Here is an 18,121-nt window from a genome sequence, read left to right as displayed (position 1 = left end):
TCCAATTGTAAGACTTTATGGTTTGTAATGAATGATGACTGTGATACTTAACTATTATGCCTCGCAACAACAATATTCCTGGGATTGCGATGTATGACATAATAGGCATTCGGACTTAAAAATCCGGGTGTTGACACGTGAACTGGCCGCTAGTGTTGAATAGTAGCAATCTGTACAGATGTAATTTTATAAAAAAAAGCCCATACAATTACAATTCTTCACAAATTAACTACGCAAACAATATGATTTTAATACTACGCAAGAACAATATGATTTTAATACTACAAACAGAAGAAAACAAGGCACCAACTTTAACTACGCAAGAACAATATGATTTTAATACTACGTAGTTGTACTTAAATAGTTGATAGTAAAAAAGATCAACAGTCTTTTGGATCCATCCGAATTTTAAGAGGAAAAACAACAAAATCCAGCAAATAAATATTTTGCTTCTCCGCAGTAAAGACACAGAAACTGATCCAATGTCCATCTTTTTCTGGAGCTTCTTCATGTAGAACTCTAGCTCTTTTCCCTCTATCATGTACCTACAATTTCAGAGAAAAGTATAAGCAAAATGCACAATACCCTATAAAAATACAAGCAATCACAGTTGCCCTGGAGGATGCATAAGATGATCATGGCATGTTGTGCACCAGCGTACATGTACAGCCTCAATGCATCACTAGGCGAAGGTCCTCTATCTGGCTCAGATTAGGTATTGTTATCACAGTAACAAATATAAGCTAGCATATCAGTGTAGAAAAGCTTTAATATGAGCTAAAGTCCAAGGTAAGAGCATCTCAGTTTAGTTGCTTATGTGACTTAGACCTTAAAGGCCAACTCAGTTTAAGTAGATCAGTAATATGCAAGTATATCATTTCGTGGAAGCGAAAAACATAAGATGAGAATAGGGGCAAATAATTTAACTCACGCGCTCGAAGATCTGAGGCGACAGATTTCTCTAAAAATCTGAGGCGACAGACGGAACTAGGTATAAAATAACAGGCAACTACAGAGTGTTTAAACCAATCAAGTGTTTTAACATATCAACTATATGAATAAGCTGGTGTTAGCCTTAAAGCTGTAAAATATGCTAATTCAAGAGCACTTCTTTGACCTAAAACCCACACATACATCGTGCAGTACTGTATCAAACTAAATTAGTAGTGACCCAAAAACAGAACATGGCTTTTCTACCGAAGAACTACAGGACCACAGTACCAAAAAAATACAGGGTAACAAGGTTGGAAAAGTAAAGCTTCCACAACATAATCACCTTAGCTAATTTATCATCTCTGTCCAAGTCATATTTTAAGAATGGGGTTCATCATTGCTTCATGAATGTCCTTAGATCCTACTGATGGATAAATCTATGTATGTTGATCAGCTGATAGACACCTGTATGAACTTACATATGTCAAGTTTCAGCTATAATATCTACTGGTCCAATGTGAATGTATTGTCTGTGTCGGCAGCTATTAAACATATTGTTCTGATCAAATGCAACATCTATTTGCAGAAGCGGACAGGCAGAACTGCGGGAAAAAACTGCGGGATCAGACAACATCTACCAGATCAATGTCTGGTTCTTGACAAATGATATTGGGTGTACTTGAGCTGGATTGGGAGGCTTCAGAAAGTGCTTGGATAGTGCAGGAACGATGTTGAAGAAGTTATTCATGATGTTATGGAAAGTGTCATTACTATGCTTGAACTGTACTTGGAGATCCTGGTATGAGGAATTATGGGACAGCATCCACAGAAAGGCTGCAAGTTTCTCTTCGACGCTAAGTCTGGTATCACGCACCAATCTCTCGCGTCGAAGGAAACTAGCCAAAGCCCTGAAGATGTGGGCCTCCATCCTAAATGCTACCCGACAATTTTGTACATGCCCTTCCAGCAAGTCCCTTACAACCTCCTCGCCTCTTATCGTCGATGTATGGCGGGGCTTTTTTTCCCTTGGTTCACCCAGCAAATGCAGCATTGGTAAAAGAAATAGAATCATATCATCATCATCCTCCTCTTCCTCCTCTTCCTCCTCCTCTCTCTTCCTAATCCGATCCGTAATTCTCAAAGCCATTCAAAAACTAAAGATAAAAAGGCCACTAGTTATTTAATGAACAGAATTTGCTTTTAATTAAAAACTTATAAGTACTGATGTTATACATACTATCCTATATAGAGCAGGTTGCAATAGTTTGCTTGCTCTATCTAGGATAGTTTGTAACATCCCAAGTTTCATTAAGAAAAGACCAAGAAAGAAAGTTCCCAAAATCTCAAATTTTTGCAATTAACAAAAACTTTTTCTATGCATATAGTGCCACATATAGTTTCATGCACTTGAGTGAAATTCTGTTGTGCAATTGCCATGATGAGTGTTAGTAGGGTAAACATTACTATGAGAACCCTAACCAAAATCACTAAACCCAAATTGGAAGGGAATTAGAGAAAATGGGAAAAACCCATTTCTCACTCACATACACATTATGCAAATAGCAAATCCTCAACCAAGGCCAAGATTGCTTGCCCCCTTGCTTCCAAAAGACTACAATATGATAAACTAACACTTTTGCATCCTTGGATCAAGAATCAAATAGCAAGAAATCAAAAATCTCACCCACATATGATAATGGTCATATGAGGCAAAAATATTTTCTTCCCTACTTTGCACCCCTCTAATTCTTGAAACCTAAACTAAACTTTGTCAACCAAAGCCATGTCATCTAAGACCATGTCAAGGTGAGTACTTTTCAGGTTGACCACCATGGCTAGAGTTGACCAGGTTGACCAGAATTAAATTGTCAAGGTGAGATCTGAGAAGAAAAAGAAGATTACCCCCAAAATTGAAATGTTGCAAAACAACTCCAATTTGAACCAAACCACCACCTTTCTACTCCTTTTGAAATATGATTACAACCCACCAAAAAGAATTTCAAAATTCAAAAATCTTTTTCTTTCGGCCATTACATCAAACACCTGGCAGGCAAGGTGAAAAATTGAGCCCATACTCCATTTTTACCTTGGACTTGGTCCAACCTTGCCCTCTCTGCACTTCTGGAGCACCCACTCACCTCACCACACCAGTACCACCACTTGCACTGGTCAATGTGTGATCAAATGAATCAAACCTTGCCATGCCGTGGCATGGCATGGCCATTTCATGCCATCTCCTCACCTGGTCAATTCCAACCTGCATCACCGTGTCAATCCTCTCCCTCACACTCACCTGATGCTGCCCAGCCACTGACCCGACGAAGCCGAGCACCGTAGACGCCAGGACACGAGCGCCCAGTGGCGCCCAGAACTCGCCCATGCCGCTCCAGGGCGCGCATGGCGTTCACCCTGGACGCGCCAGAGCGTGACGACGTCCCGCGTCCTCGCACCACCTCGACACTTCCTCTCAGCGCCAGTCGATGCACCACGCCTCACTGAACCTCCTGGACACGCTCACTGGCCCGCGGGAACGCCAGACGCGACGACCACGATAACGAGCTTCCGCCACAGTGACGCACACTCCCGTCAAGCTCACCGTCGCCTCAGAGCCTCGTTTTCACCACCATCAAGCGCGTCAGCCTCGCCAGTACACCAGTAACACGATGCGCCCATCCCTTGCCTCTTCGCCGCCCTGGAACAACGACGACGACGACAACCCTAGCCGGGCGCCACAGCCACCTCTCGCCGCTATAAAAGGGGAGCCCCTCCCACTGAACTGAGCACGCCAACACCTCCCACTCATCCTCACAGCACTTCTCGCCCGCTCAATTTCACCATCTAGCCACCCCACTGCTCCAATCGCAAGATCGACGCTGCCGCCAGTACACGGAGTCCGCCGGAGCAGGAGGCCGCCATTGGAGACGCAACTGCTTCCAGGCGCTTCCTCATCCACTCCAACGTTGCTGCGCACACCGCCGACGACCGCCGGAGCTCCGACGAGCTCGCCGACCCCCTACCGCCGTCGCCAGTGAGTCCCCTCTCGCCGGAGACGAAGGCCTCCCTCGACCGTTGATCCTCCTTCTAATCGAACGGCGCAGACAGGCGCGTACCGCTTCGGGCGTTAAGTCCCACTGACGCGTGGCCCCACGTTGTCAGCGGCTTGCTAACGGCCGGACGCAGATCTGGCCGGCCCATTTCTCTTTTTCTCTGCAGCCCAGTTCTTTCTCGCGCAAGCCCACGATTTGAATTCAAATTTGGAAATTAGGAAAATACCCCCAATCAGATGCAAACTTTGAAATTTAATAGGGAACAATCTACTGGGCCAATTTGTGCAAATTTTATATTTCTGGAAACCTTATGAAATTATCTACACTTTGCCACTGGATAGAACCCTAGATCTATTGTAGAATTAAAGTGACAAAATAAACAAGGTAGGGACTTTTCTGCCTTATAATAATTCTTAAAAATCAACCATAATTGCTTTTCAGTTAATTCCAACTCCTATAATTCACTTTTCACTTATACTAATTGTTTCTACAAAAATATGCCATGCTTACTTTGAATGATCATGGCCTTTTTGAATTAAAGGACTTTATGGCTATATTCTAGTCAAAACTATTGTCCAATACTATTAAGAAATCCTATGGGAATGTTTTCCCATTTAAATCTTGTCACAACCATTTCACAATGAGGTAGAGACTCTGGTCATGTAGAGCTCATATGACTTGGTTGATGGTATTAAATCTTTACCATGCTAGGATTAAAATGTATGAAGGGCTCACCTCATTTAAATCTTTTTCTCCAAATGATAAGTGTGAAGAGGTTGACTTGGGTCAACCTAGGTCACATATTATGCATAAGAGAAATTAAAGCTTAATAAGATAATGAGAGGAAATTATTTCTCTGAATAATTCAAAGTAACATTTAAGTTTAGTATGAGAGGAAATTATTTTTTTTAAGTAATAAGAAAAACACATCCACCAACATAATAGTAATATGTGATGCTAGATTACTATGTGTTCCTCATGAGTGTGCATAGTTTAGTACATAAGTTTGGTATGATGATTGTGTACCCCGTATTCGTATTTTAGACACTAGTACCGAGGAGTACCCAGAAGAGGAGGAGGTCTACTTCCAAGGAGAAGAAGACCACTTTGACCAGTTTCCCAATCAAGGCAAGATAATACTCTTGCAAAGTGCAAAGCTCACCATGAGCAAGGCATTACCCCATTTACTTTATGTTCATGATCCTATTCTCCCAGTTTTACTTTCCAAAGCTTTACTTACCTTTGTTTTATCAATGTATTTTTTATTCATGATTTACTTGGTTAGTATTGGACTAGTACAAGAGTATCAAAGTTAGCCTAGAAGCAAAGCAGAGTACTTAGCACCCCTCACACCTAGATGCTAGTGCTAAATTAAAAATGACTACTCTAGATGGGAACTTGTGTTTGTGAATAAAGTTGTTGAAACCTTGGAATGATGATTCATTTCCATTGAGAGTTTTTGAAGGTGAATATGACTAAGAGAAGATGGTGATTTTTGATAAAACTGATAGTGGTTTGAATGCGATACCTTTCCAATATTTGAGTACCCCCACAATACCTGATTATGGGTAAGGCTTAGCTGGAAATTTATGTGTCTTAGTATGGGTTCCCTCTGAACAAACGTCATAGGGGTTATGCCGAGGCTGCCTCCGTTGAAAGTGAAATGACGTGAATTGTACGGCCAAGCCCTGTGCAGTTCCCGGGTTAACAGTTGGTTATCACCGGGAGGCCAAGCTCATGGGGAGAGGTGCCTATACTAGGGTGTGTAAGTGAAAGGTTATGGTTGATGATCCGCGTCGAGTTGCGATGATTCGTGGTTTATCCTTGACGGATGAAATCAAATGTTGTGGCACAAGTGTGCAACCTCTGCACCGAGTAAACCTATACGAATAGCCGTGTCCACGGTTACGGACGATTGGAAAGGCCATACGATTTCCTAGATCGGGAGTTCTGAAAACTTGATGTTTTAAGTGGTGAAGTGGTGAATTGAATTGAAATCACCACGGGAATGGTGGGAATGACACTATTGTTTCCCCCTGGAGTTAGTTGGCACTTAATGAGTTTGCGTACTAAATTGTTTCTCAACTAAAATTGGCTTTACGCAAATAAACTTCGAGCTTAGAACACTCTCTAGAGTAATGTTAGTACTTGTGTTAGTATTCAATTGCGAGTACTTAAAGTACTCACGGCTTTGTCCCTGGCTATTCAAATGGCCAGACTATGAAGCCGAGCAGAAGTACGAGGATGACGACCAGCAGGACGTCTACCACAACTAGGAGCTTCTAACGTCAAGCGTTGGCCTGTGGACTAGAGAGTCCTTGTATCTTACGCTTCCGCTATAAATGTGTGTTGTTCGTTGATCAATAGATCAACTATTTGTGTAATATGGATCATGTGACTCCAAGTTGTAAGACTTTATGGTTTGTAATAAATGATGACGGTGATACTCAACTATTATGCCTCGCAACAACAATATTCCTGGGATTGCGATGAATGACATAATAGGCATTCGGACTTAAAAATCCGGGTGTTGACAAGTTGGTATCAGAGCCATTGTTTGACCTTAGGAGACCCTAGTTAGAAATGGACGTTCCAAAAATTGAGTTTCGCAAACAAATGAAGTGAGTATTTCTGAAAAACTAAGTCTTTGTCTTCTCCTTGAGTTCTTTGGGAAAAATAAGAAATCATGCTCTTCCTTAGCAATATACCTAAAATTTTGCCACACTTGTTCACTCCTCTAACTTAATCCTTCACTTCACTTTCAGATGGAGCCCGTGAACAAGAAGTTTTACCAGCTTGGGAATGGGGGAAGCTTGATCTTCGAGCATGACCTCAACGCCCTGTCTGACCACCTTGGCCGCCCTCACCCGGAGATCCACGGAGCCGAGATCGCTGACCAGCCAGGAGGAGAGCTGCAGTGGATCATCACCGCTGACTTGAGGGGCAAGATGGAGTCCCCCACCTCGGAGAGGATCCTCTTCTCCTTCATGGAAAGCAACTGGCTGGACGGACTTGCCCGCGCACTTCAGGAGGGACTCGCACGCTTGTGCGGGATGAGCGGGGAGGCACTCAGGCACCCTCGCTTTTCTCACCTCGCGAGGCGTAACTCTGCTGGAGAGCCCATGGACATGTCACCACACCCGGAGCTGAAGCACCATGTGGAGCATCTCGACTTCATCCTGTATCACACCCAGCAGGATCTGGACAACGCCCGCGTGTACGCCAACCAGACTCACGCCCGCATCATCCAGCAGGGAGACGCCATCAAGATGCTCGCCAAGGACCGCAGGACCCTTCGTCAGCAGCGCACCAAGAAGGACGCCACCATCGCTCGCCTCCGCGAGAAGATAGCAGCCTTGGAGGCCACTGTCAAGGCCCAAGAGGAACAGATGAAGAAGATGGAGGAAGATGGAGCAGACCTTCAGGGAGGAGGAGCCTTCCTGAGTGACGACGACGACTTCGAGGAGGACGAGTTCACTGAGCAGGAGGACTACGCCTTCCTGGACTCAGGAGAGGATGACCACGTTCCCATAGATGTAGATGAGGAGTAGTTTCACTTGAGCACTATCGTAGGTGTGAGTTGTATCCCGCCCCATGTATTGTAGCTTGGAGAAGAAGGGTTCTTAAAACCCTTAGTGTGTTAGCTTGTAATGTGTGTTGTCTGCTATGAATGAATGTATGTTTGTGTCATCATGAAAAGACTTCAAGTTTTAAGCTTTTGAACTTAAAAACAAAACAAAGCCATAGAGATTTCCCTCTTATCTCATGATCTATCTCAATGTTCAGATGGCCCCTCCAACTCGCAACATGAACCAAGACGCCATGATGCAAATGTTGCAAGTGATGTTGGAAGATAGAGAAGCAGAAAGAGCTGAAAGACAAGCCAACATCGCAGCACTTCAACAGCTTGCCAACAACAATCAAGGCCATCATGATCACCCGGGATCAAAGCTCAAGAACTTTCAAAACACCAACCCGCCAGTTTTCAGCAAGACTGAGGAACCACTGGATGCAGATGATTGGCTCCAAACTATGGAGAACAATCTGGAAGTAGCAGGAGTTGAGGAGAATGAGAAAGTGCTGTTTGCCACGCATTACTTAGCAGGACCAGCAAGAGCCTGGTGGACCAGCACCCGTGCCATGAACGCAGGACAGATTATGACTTGGGCAGACTTCAAGCTCAAGTTCAGCAAGTACCATGTGCCCCCGGGGCTGATAAAGAAGATGAGAGATGAATTCCGTGAACTGAAGCAAGGCCGGATGTCCGTGGTGGAATACCGCGACAAGTTTCTAACTTTGTCAAGGTACGCCCCGGACGAGACTGATACTACTGAGAAGAGGAAGGAAAGGTTTCTGAACGGACTGCATGATGAGATGCAGACTGTGTTGGTGAATATTCCCTTCGCCGACCTCGAAGCCCTTGTTGACTCCGCCATCCAAATGGAGGGCAAGCTGCACCAAGCCAATGAGAACCGCAAGCGCCGCATGATGAACCAGAGTGGGCCTAACAATGCCCCAAGGTATCGCCCCAATTCAAGTGGAGGCTTTGCCCCCAGGACCAACAAGCCCAATGCACCGATGCCACGTCCGGGTTATCAGAACCGGAGTGGAGGGAACCCCAGGCCAGGAGGCCATCACAACCACCCCAGCAACTACAACCACAACAGCAACAACTTCAACCGCGCTCCACCGAGAGCCCCCAACAACAACAACAACACCAACACCGCTCCACGGACTGGGAGCAACGCCATACCTGTCGCCGCCAAGGACAAGTCCACCATCACCTGTTACGAGTGTGGTGTAGTGGGGCATTACTCCAATGAGTGCCCCAAGAGACTCGCAAAGCTCGCGGGCAACACCGCAGCACCAGCTCAGCAACAACGCCGTGTCTCAACCGGCAAGAAGTTCGCCCCCAACAACCCGAACAACCGTGGAGGTCGCCTCTTCCACATGAACGCCGAAGAAGCCCAGGAAGCACCAGACGTGGTGCTGGGTATGTTCTCTGTTAACTCAATACCAGCAAGAGTGTTGTTTGATTCCGGAGCATCGCATTCTTTTGTTACAGAAGATTTTGTGGGCATTAGTAAGATTCAACCAATCAGCTTGAAACATGTCATGATAGTGCAAATACCTGGATCAACCACTAAAGCTAGAAAATTTTGCAAAGATGTACCCATCAGAATTCATGAAATAGATTTTTATGCAAACTTGATTGTTCTGGGAACAAAAGGACTGGAAGTAGTACTGGGTATGGATTGGATGTCAAAACATCATGGATTGATAGACTGTGCCAAGAAGGCAATCACCATGACTAGTAGAAACGGAATAATAATAGAACATGTATCTGAGAGACTACCCAGAAAATTCACCTGCAACCAAAGTGTAGCCAAGCCAACTCTGGATCAAATCAGGGTCGTTTGTCGATACCCTGATGTGTTTCCAGATGATCTACCCGGTATGCCCCCAGATCGGGATATCGAGTTCATCATCGAGTTAATCCCTGGAACAGGACCTATAGCCTAGAGAGCCTATAGCATGAACCCCGCAGAGCTAGTGGAACTGAAGAAGCAATTGGATGATATGCTGTATAAAGGTCTGATTCGACCAAGTGCGTCGCCTTGGAGATCACCAGTTTTGTTTGTGGATAAAAAGGACGGTGCCACTCGTTTGGTTACGGATTATCGTAAGCTCAACGACGTCACCATCAAGAACAAATACCCCTTGCCAAAGATAGAAGGCCTGTTCGACCACCGACTCCAGGTGCCCGAGTATTCTCGAAGATTGATCTGAGGACAGGTTACCATCAACTGAAGATCCGAGCCACAGATATCCCTAAGACTGCCTTTACCACCAGATATGGACTATATGAATACAATGTCATGTCCTTTGGACTGACCAATGCCCCTGCTTATTTCATGAATCTCATGAATAAGATCTTTTTGGAATTCCTGGATAAGTTTGTCGTTGTCTTCATCGATGACATTCTTATCTACTCCAAATCCGAAAAAGAGCATGAGCAGCATTTGGAAGTGGTACTAGAAACCTTGAGGCAGCACCAGTTGTACGCCAAGTTTAGCAAGTGTGAGTTTTGGTTGAAAGAAGTAGGATTCCTAGGACACATCTTGTCTGCAGGAGGTATTGCCGTAGATCCCGCTAAAATCAAAACCGTTGAGGAATGGAAGGCCCCAAACACCCAGACTGAAGTCCGGGCATTTCTGGGATTAGTAGGATATTACCGCAGATTTGTTGAAGGATTCTCCAGCATCGCAAGACCAATGACTCAACTGCTGAAGAAGGACAAGAAGTTTGACTGGAATGACAAATGTGAAGCAAGTTTTCAGCAGCTCAAGCTCAGATTAACCACAGCCCCAATACTAATCATGCCTGATATTACCAAGCCATTTGACGTCTATTGTGATGCATCCAAGATTGGTCTTGGATGTGTGCTGATGCAAGAAGGCAAGGTGATATCGTACCTATCAAGGCAACTAAAGCAGCATGAACAGAACTATCCAACTCATGACTTGGAGTTAGCAGCCGTAGTTTTAGCCCTGAAGGTTTGGCGTCATTACCTTATGGGTAATCGATGCGAGATATATTCAGATCACAAGAGCCTGAAGTACATTTTCACCCAGAAAGAGCTGAACATGAGACAGCGCAGATGGATTGAGTTAATCAAGGATTACGACATGGAAATTCACTACCACCCCGGTAAGGCCAATGTGGTAGCGGACGCTTTGAGCAGACTACCGTGCCAATTAAACTCCATGATCGCAATAGAGCAACCCAGCCTATATCAAGAATTTGAACAGTTCAGACTAGAGCTAGTGAGCGAAGGATTCTTAGCAAGCATTGAACTTCAACCCACCTTGGTGAGCCAGATAAAAGAAGCCCAGAAAGGAAATGCCAGCATTGACGGAATCAAGAATCGAGATAGTCACAGGAAAGGCACCGGGATTCACCATAGATGAAGAATGAGTTCTTTGGTACAACGGGCCTTTGTGTGTACCGTCGGATTACGAGTTGAAGCAAGTCATTCGAAGGAAGCTCACGATACACTGTATTCCATCCACCCAGGAGGGACCAAGATGTACCAAGACCTGAAGGAACAATTCTGGTGGCACGGAATGAAGCGAGAGATAGGAAGCTACATCGCCAAGTGTGATATATGTCAACGCGTCAAGGCAGAACATCAACGCCCCGCCGGACTGTTGCAACCCTTACAGATTCCTGAATGGAAGTGGGATTCCATCGGTATGGACTTTATCACAGGATTACCCAAATCTAGCAGAGGAAATGATTCCATTTGGGTAGTCATCGATAGGTTGACCAAAGTTGCACATTTCATCCCCGTCAAGACCACATACCAAGGCCCAAGATTAGCTGAACTGTACATATCCCGAATAGTCAGCCTGCATGGAACACCAAAGTCAATTGTGTCAGATAGAGGATCTCAATTCACCTCACGATTCTGGCAGAAAGTGCATGAAGGACTAGGAACCCGTCTGAACTTCAGCACAGCTTATCACCCGTAGACAGACGGACAGACCGAGAGAGTCAACCAGATACTTGAAGATATGTTGAGAGCCTGTGTGCTAGAGTATGGATCCAAATGGGAAGACTGCCTACCTTACGCGAAATTCTCCTACAACAACGATTATCAAGCCACTTACAGATGGCCCCCTTTGAAGCCCTGTACGGAAGGAAGTGCCGTACCCCTCTGAACTGGTCAGAAGTCGGAGATAGTCAAGTCTTCGGCCCCGATATTCTTCGCGAAGCCGAAGAGAAGGTGCACAAGATCCGAGAGTACCTCAAGACCGCCCAGTCAAGACAGAAGAGCTACGCCGACAAAAGACGCCGAGAGATGACATTCGAAATCGGAGATTTTGTGTATCTCAAAGTCTCACCCCTCAAAGGAATGCAGAGATTCCAACTCAAAGGAAAGCTCGCCCCTAGATATGTCGGACCATTCAAAATTCTGAGTCGCCGAGGTGAAGTCTCATATCAGTTGGAACTGCCGGAAGAAATGTCCGCCGTACACAATGTGTTTCACATCTCACTGCTTCGGAAGTGCCTAGAAGTGCCAGAAAAGACCGAAGTATTCAAAAATATCGACCACAGAGCCATTGATCTCAACCAGGATCTAACCTACCGCGAAGTGCCTATTCGCATCCTTGAAAAAGCATTCAGGACCACCCGCACCAGAAGTATCAAGTTCCTGAAGATACAATGGAGTAATCACACCGAAGAAGAAGCAACCTGGGAACGCGAGGAAGACATGAAGAAGGAATACCCAGACCTCTTTAGTACCTAGTTTTCTTTAAGATCTCGGGACGAGATCTTTTGTAAGGGGGAAGGGTTTGTAACATCCCAAGTTTCATTAAGAAAAGACCAAGAAAGAAAGTTCCCAAAATCTCAAATTTTTGCAATTAACAAAAACTTTTTCTATGCATATAGTGCCACATATAGTTTCATGCACTTGAGTGAAATTCTGTTGTGCAATTGCCATGATGAGTGTTAGTAGGGTAAACATTACTATGAGAACCCTAACCAAAATCACTAAACCCAAATTGGAAGGGAATTAGAGAAAATGGGAAAAACCCATTTCTCACTCACATACACATTATGCAAATAGCAAATCCTCAACCAAGGCCAAGATTGCTTGCCCCCTTGCTTCCAAAAGACTACAATATGATAAACTAACACTTTTGCATCCTTGGATCAAGAATCAAATAGCAAGAAATCAAAAATCTCACCCACATATGATAATGGTCATATGAGGCAAAAATATTTTGTTCCCTACTTTGCACCCCTCTAATTCTTGAAACCTAAACTAAACTTTGTCAACCAAAGCCATGTCATCTAAGACCATGTCAAGGTGAGTACTTTTCAGGTTGACCACCATGGCTAGAGTTGACCAGGTTGACCAGAATTAAATTGTCAAGGTGAGATCTGAGAAGAAAAAGAAGATTACCCCCAAAATTGAAATGTTGCAAAACAACTCCAATTTGAACCAAACCACCACCTTTCTACTCCTTTTGAAATATGATTACAACCCACCAAAAAGAATTTCAAAATTCAAAAATCTTTTTCTTTCGGCCATTACATCAAACACCTGGCAGGCAAGGTGAAAAATTGAGCCCATACTCCATTTTTACCTTGGACTTGGTCCAACCTTGCCCTCTCTGCACTTCTGGAGCACCCACTCACCTCACCACACCGCATTCACCACTTGCACCGGTCAATGTGTGATCAAATGAATCAAACCTTGCCATGCCGTGGCATGGCACGGCCATGTCATGCCCTCTCCTCACCGGTCAATTCCAACCTCGCATCACCGTGTCAATCCTCTCCCTCACACTCACCTCGATGCTGCCCACCCATCGACCCGACGAAGCTGTGCACCGCAGACGCCAGGACACGAGCGCCCAGTGGCGCCCAGAACTCGCCCATGCCGCTCCAGGGCGCGCATGGCGTTCACCCTGGACGCGCCAGAGCGTGACGACGTCCCGCGTCCTCGCACCACCTCGACACTTCCTCTCAGCGCCAGTCGACGCACCACGCCTCACTGAACCTCCTGGACACGCTCACTGGCCCGCGGGAACGCCAGACGCGACGACCACGACAACGAGCTTCCGCCACAGTGACGCACACTCCCGTCAAGCTCACCGTCGCCTCAGAGCCTCGTTTTCACCACCATCAAGCGCGTCGGCCCTCGCCAAAGACACCAAGAACACGATGCGCCCATCCCTTGCCTCTTCGCCGCCCTGGAACGACGACGACGACGACAACCCTAGCCGGCGCCACGGCCACCTCTCGCCGCTATAAAAGGGAGCCCTCCCACCGAATCGAGCACGCCAACACCTCCCACTCATCCTCACAGCACTTCTCGCCCGCTCAATTTCACCATCTAGCCACCCCACTGCTCCAATCGCAAGATCGACGCCGCCGCCAGTACACGGAGTCCGCCGGAGCAGGAGGCCGCCATTGGAGACGCAACTGCTTCCAGGCGCTTCCTCATCCACTCCAACGTTGCTGCGCACACCGCCGACGACCGCCGGAGCTCCGATGAGCTCGCCGACCCCCTACCGCCGTCGCCAGTGAGTCCCCTCTCGCCGGAGACGAAGGCCTCCCTCGACCGTTGATCCTCCTTCTAATCGAACGGCGCAGACAGGCGCGTACCGCTTCGGGCGTTAAGTCCCACTGACGCGTGGCCCCCACGCTGTCAGGCGGCAGCCGCACGGACGCGATCGGGCTCCCATTTCTCTTTTTCTCTGCAGCCCAGTTCTTTCCCGCGCAAGCCCACGATTTGAATTCAAATTTGGAAATTAGGAAAATACCCCCAATCAGATGCAAAATTTGAAATTTAATAGGGAATAATCTACTGGGCCAATTTGTGCAAATTTTATATTTCTGGAAACCTTATGAAATTATCTACACTTTGCCACTGGATAGAACCCTAGATCTATTGTAGAATTAAAGTGACAAAATAAACAAGGTAGGGACTTTTCTGCCTTATAATAATTCTTAAAAATCAACCATAATTGCTTTTCAGTTAATTCCAACTCCTATAATTCACTTTTCACTTATACTAATTGTTTCTACAAAAATATGCCATGCTTACTTTGAATGATCATGGCCTTTTTGAATTAAAGGACTTTATGGCTATATTCTAGTCAAAACTATTGTCCAAAACTATTAAGAAATCCTATGGGAATGTTTTCCCATTTAAATCTTGTCACAACCATTTCACAATGAGGTAGAGACTCTGGTCATGTAGAGCTCATATGACTTGGTTGATGGTATTAAATCTTTACCAAGCTAGGATTAAAATGTATGAAGGGCTCACCTCATTTAAATCTTTTTCTCCAAATGATAAGTGTGAAGAGGTTGACTTGGGTCAACCTAGGTCACATATTATGCATAAGAGAAATTAAAGCTTAATAAGATAATGAGAGGAAATTATTTCTCTGAATAATTCAAAGTAACATTTAAGTTTAGTATGAGAGGAAATTATTTTTTTTAAGTAATAAGAAAAACACATCCACCAACATAATAGTAATATGTGATGCTAGATTACTATGTGTTCCTCATGAGTGTGCATAGTTTAGTACATAAGTTTGGTATGATGATTGTGTACCCCGTATTCGTATTTTAGACACTAGTACCGAGGAGTACCCAGAAGAGGAGGAGGTCTACTTCCAAGGAGAAGAAGACCACTTTGACCAGTTTCCCAATCAAGGCAAGATAATACTCTTGCAAAGTGCAAAGCTCACCATGAGCAAGGCATTACCCCATTTACTTTATGTTCATGATCCTATTCTCCCAGTTTTACTTTCCAAAGCTTTACTTACCTTTGTTTTATCAATGTATTTTTTATTCATGATTTACTTGGTTAGTATTGGACTAGTACAAGAGTATCAAAGTTAGCCTAGAAGCAAAGCAGAGTACTTAGCACCCCTCACACCTAGATGCTAGTGCTAAATTAAAAATGACTACTCTAGATGGGAACTTGTGTTTGTGAATAAAGTTGTTGAAACCTTGGAATGATGATTCATTTCCATTGAGAGTTTTTGAAGGTGAATATGACTAAGAGAAGATGGTGATTTTTGATAAAACTGATAGTGGTTTGAATGCGATACCTTTCCAATATTTGAGTACCCCCACAATACCTGATTATGGGTAAGGCTTAGCTGGAAATTTATGTGTCTTAGTATGGGTTCCCTCTGAACAAACGTCATAGGGGTTATGCCGAGGCTGCCTCCGTTGAAAGTGAAATGACGTGAATTGTACGGCCAAGCCACTGTGCGCTCCCGGGTTAACAGTTGGTTATCACCGGGAGGCCAAGCTCATGGGGAGAGGTGCCTATACTAGGGTGTGTAAGTGAAAGGTTATGGTTGATGATCCGCGTACTGAGTTGCGATGATTCAGGGTTTATCCTTGACGGATGAAATCAAATGTTGTGGCACAAGTGTGCAACCTCTGCAGAGTGTAAACCTATTCGAATAGCCGTGTCCACGGTTACGGACAGTTGGAAAGGCCATACAGTTTCCGGTATCAGGAGTTCTGAAAACTTGATGTTTTAAGTGGTGAAGTGGTGAATTGAATTGAAATCACCACGGGAATGGTGGGAATGACACTATTGTTTCCCCCTGGAGTTAGTTGGCACTTAATGAGTTTGCGTACTAAATTGTTTCTCAACTAAAATTGGCTTTACGCAAATAAACTTCGAGCTTAGAACACTCTCTAGAGTAATGTTAGTACTTGTGTTAGTATTCAATTGCGAGTACTTAAAGTACTCACGGCTTTGTCCCTGGCTATTCAAATGGCCAGACTATGAAGCCGAGCAGAAGTACGAGGATGACGACCAGCAGGACGTCTACCACAACTAGGAGCTTCTAACGTCAAGCGTTGGCCTGTGGACTAGAGAGTCCTTGTATCTTACGCTTCCGCTATAAATGTGTGTTGTTCGTTGATCAATAGATCAACTATTTGTGTAATATGGATCATGTGACTCCAAGTTGTAAGACTTTATGGTTTGTAATAAATGATGACGGTGATACTCAACTATTATGCCTCGCAACAACAATATTCCTGGGATTGCGATGAATGACATAATAGGCATTCGGACTTAAAAATCCGGGTGTTGACATAGTTGCAGTAGTTTGATTGCAGTTTTAAATACCACAACAAATTCGAGATACTAAGTAGGAACAAAGTGCAGGTTTAAATACCACAAATAGAAAGAGAACACAGAAAGTATAATTGCAGGTTTAATATGTACTCTGGATAATTGGTACTTGCTGAAAATTCAGAGAAACAAATCTTAGTTACAGAAGGTTTCTATTTTTCCTTAAAACGTTCTCTTCTCCCCACCACCCCAACTTGTTGTGTGAGCAATGGATGGTGGAAAAGATGAATCTACACCAATGTCTATGCCACGTGATATTATTTGACCTACAGTTGTAGAACACGAGTAGACCAATTCTGAAGTTGGCACTGTAATTAGCACAGCATAGTGATGTATGGATCTGACGAACCAAACTTAATCCGTTCAGTTGTATAATGATGCCAGATGAGCATCAATTTAACAGCAAATTCTTGATATCTCTTGATTGTTCATTCATTTGTTTATATGAAATGGATCCTTACATAAAGATCATCTCTACGGGGTTTCATGGATGGTAAAAGGTTTGCTTGTTAGAGGTGATGCTGCTGTTACACTTCAATCCAAGTGCAAGCAGCAGCCTTCTCGATCCTTCTTGCAGCCATCTTCTCCCTGACAGCACAAGCATCGTCCCACTGTCCTGCACTAGCCATCGACAGCAATGCAAGCATGCAGCTACTTCACTCGCGAGCAAATTCAGAGAATACTCACCCTGGGAAACCGCTGCACGGGCACGCAAACTACTCCAGATTCCCAGACCGGGATACAACGAAATTCCCCAGATGTATGATTTTATTCGCCAGACAGCCGCGGCTGAGAGAGAGAGAGGCCAGAGAGTTGCCCACTTTGTGACCTTGGCGGTCGACGGAGATGATGGTCGGCGTCGCAAGGGACAGGAGACACCCAGGAGGACAAGATCTGATCCTACCACAACCTATCACCTTCCAACACGAGCAATCCCTAACGTTACACAGAGAGGGGAAGGGGAGGAGGAGGAGGAGATAATATTACCTTCTGCAGGCCGGCGCCGGAGGCGGGGAAGAAGGAGATGCCGGAGGCGGGGAAGAAGGAGATGCCGGAGATCCTCGGTCGGCCTCCGTGGCGGCTTCAGCGTCGAGGAAGGGAAGCGTGTGTGGTGGAGTTGCTCTCGTCCAGCCGGCCACCGTCCCCTCCGGTCAAGCCGCCGCCGCCGCCGCCGTTGTCGCTGTGTCGTGGAAGCTCGTATCGCTCGCGTCGCTCGGGATGAAATCCACGGGTCGACCCTCGTGTTTCTAAAAACCGGTCGAATGGAGAGGTTTGGGGCAAAACCCGACGGTGTAGAAAACCGGCGCGGTTTAACCGAACGCGTTTTAGACGTGGGCCGGTGTTTAACCCCCGGGGACCCAACACCTGTGTAACCACGCGGATTGTGGCCCAATACCGGCCGGGCTGGGAGCAACCGAACGAGGCCTTAACGACCGGGGAAACGCCGCAA

General features: G+C 45.3%; 1 long non-coding RNA gene across 1 annotated transcript; it reads right to left on the bottom strand.

Annotated features, from left to right (window-relative positions):
- Positions 1 to 135: 135 nt before the first annotated feature.
- LOC127336063 (uncharacterized) lies at positions 136 to 18,054 on the bottom strand. The gene is made up of 2 exons (XR_007873153.2): positions 17,659 to 18,054; positions 136 to 545 (listed from the first exon to the last, which is right to left on the bottom strand). It is a non-coding gene; the product is annotated as an uncharacterized lncRNA (long non-coding RNA).
- Between the last annotated feature and the right edge of the window lie 67 nt (positions 18,055 to 18,121).

The sequence above is a fragment of the Lolium perenne genome, chromosome 2 (assembly GCF_019359855.2).
Source record: "Lolium perenne isolate Kyuss_39 chromosome 2, Kyuss_2.0, whole genome shotgun sequence".
NCBI classification, from domain to species: Eukaryota; Viridiplantae; Streptophyta; class Magnoliopsida; order Poales; family Poaceae; genus Lolium; species Lolium perenne.
Note: the sequence above shows the minus strand (reverse complement) of the source record. Positions and strands in the feature narration are given on the sequence as shown.